Consider the following 2,766-nt stretch of genomic DNA (forward strand, 5'->3'; position numbering starts at 1 on the left):
GGTACTACAAAGTAATAAATAAGATACATTATTATTTAAAAGCATTTATTCTTACAATGAATGTAAAGATGAAAGAATGTGTTGGGTGGAGAAATGCTAAAGAATCTGATTTAGGGTTTAAATACAATAGGACTACTGATAAATGACATAACCTACATTACCACAGAGACTTTTCATGACTAATATGATACACAACTAAAATTTGAATGGCACTTTTGTCTAATCTACCCCATAACTAAAACATCCAAACACTTCATTGTACAGGTCAGGAGTTGTGGCACATGTATAAATCCACCCGTGATCTTCTTTGATCTACAGTGCTCTCATTTGATCTCTGCTGTGATCTAGTCTCGAGAACCATCTCATATGCAATGGATGTAGGTGCCCTGAAACAATCTGTATAACAATTAAAGATTTGATACTGTACCCTGGTTATTATGGGCTCTTTATTTTGTAAAGACCAAACCGGCACTAGTTGCAAACACGGTGTGAGGGAATGAGGTGAAGGGAGATACCTAGTCAGTTGTCCAACTGAAATGTACTTCAACATTTAACACCACTCCCTCTGAATCAGAGAGGTGATAAGGGGGGGGGGGGCTTAATCGACGTCATCAGTGCCCGGGGAGCAGTTGTTGCTGAGGGTTAACTGCCTTGTCCCAGGGCAGAACAGCAGATTTTCACACCTTGCCGGCTCGGGGATTCGAACCAGCAACATTTCTGTTATGGGCCCAACGCTCTCAACCGCTGTTGGTTTTAACTCAAGCACATCTAATGCAAAACCCAGGAGAAAAGAGTTGGAAAGAAGTGACGTGTCAACAGAATAGAGATAATGACGTGTCAACAGAACAGAGATAATGAAATGTGTCAACAGAACAGAGATAATGACGTGACAACAGAACAGAGATAATGACGTGTCAACAGAACAGAGATAATGACGTGACAACAGAACAGAGATAATGACGTGACAACAGAACAGAGATAATGAAATGATGTGTCAACAGAACAGAGATAATGAGAGGGCATGTCAATAGAACAGAGATAATGAAGTGACGCGTCAATAGAACAGAGATAATGAAGTGACGTGTCAATAGAACAGAGATAATGAAGTGACGCGTCAATAGAACAGAGATAATGAAGTGACTTGTCAATAGAACAGCGGTAATGAAGAAACATGAATAAGTGCTTGAATTGCTTTTAAATTTACATTTACATTTAAGTCATTTAGCAGACGCTCTTATCCAGAGCGACTTACAAATTGGTAGGAGTATTTTATAACGCTGTGGCCAGTACTTTGTAGTGAATTCCCATAAAGAATAAATAAAACAGTCAACAGCAAAGTATTGCTGGATATCCAAGATTATATTGTAACAACCTTTTATAGTACCTGGCCTTCTGTTGTAGAATAAAGACAATTTCATACAATTCGAATTATTAATTTAGTTTTTTTTCTCCATAATGTTTTAAAACACTTTCACAGAGGTAAATATAATTTCATGTGTAAAGTGTTTACTTATAACCTCAAAGCCCCTTTGGGGTGGGGGTGGGTCAGTGTAATGCTGGGGTGGAGGGGGTCATTGTAATCGCTGGGGTGTGAGGGGGGTCATGTAATCGGTGGTGGAGGGGGTATGTAATCCTGGGGTGGAGGGGGGTCATGTGAAGTCCTGGGGGTGGAGGTGGTCAGTAGTCCGGTAGGGGTATGTAATCTGGGGTGGAGGGTGGGGTCATGTAATCCTGGGGGGGGGTCATGTAGTCGCTGGGGTGGAAAGGGGGTCATGTAGTCTGGGGTGGACATGTAGTCCTGGGGTGGAGGGGGGGGTCATGGTTAATCCTCCTGGACGGTGGGGGATGGGGTCATGATATCCTGGGGTGGGGCGGGACCTTTTGAGAATGTTTTTCTTGTTCATGATTGTGTTTTAAGATCTACTACCTGAAGAAGATTTTTTGAAGCGGCGGAGAGTTGAGTAAAAAACAAGTAAAAACCGAGAACGGAATGTGTGTTTTTTTCCACAGACATGTGTACAGACGGGGGTTAAAATGGTCTACTCAAATACAACAGTTTTTTTTATACGACAAAAAAGAAAAAGTGATACCATAGAGGATTTTGTTCCTGGAGGAGAAATTGGTCCTCGGAGGTTAACTCACCCTGTTCCTGGAGAGAGACGGCGCTCCTGTAGGTTTTAACTCCAACCCTGTTCCGTGGAGAGATACCCTCCCTGAGGTTTTAACATCCAATCCCTGTTCCTGGAGAAGATACCCTCCTGTAGGTTTTTAAGCGTCCAACCGCTGTTCCTGAGGAGAGGACCCTGCCTGTAGGTTTTAAACTCCAACCCTGTGTTCCTGGAGAGAGACCTCCTGTAAGGTTTGTTTAACTCAACCCTGTTCCTGGAGAGAGACCTCCTGTGGTTTTAACTCCACCCTGTTCCTGGAGAGAGACCCTCCTGTAGGTTTTAACTCGCAAACCCTGTTCCTGGAAGAGAGGACCCTCCTGTAGGTTTTAAACTCCAACCCTGTTACTGGAGGACCTCCTGTGGTTTAACGTCCAACCCTGTTCCTGGAGAGATACCTCTGTAAGGTTAACTCCAATATGTATGTTACATATAAAAAACATACAGTCATAACACAATACAAAAATCTATGTACAGTGTGTGGCAAATGTGGAAGATTAGGGAGGTAAGGCAATAAATAGGCCATAGAGTCAAAATAATTACAATTTAGCAATTAACACTGGAGTGGTAGATGTGCAGATGATGATGTGCAAGTAGAGAT

The sequence above is a fragment of the Salvelinus sp. IW2-2015 genome, unplaced genomic scaffold (assembly GCF_002910315.2).
Source record: "Salvelinus sp. IW2-2015 unplaced genomic scaffold, ASM291031v2 Un_scaffold1940, whole genome shotgun sequence".
Taxonomy (NCBI): domain Eukaryota; kingdom Metazoa; phylum Chordata; class Actinopteri; order Salmoniformes; family Salmonidae; genus Salvelinus; species Salvelinus sp. IW2-2015.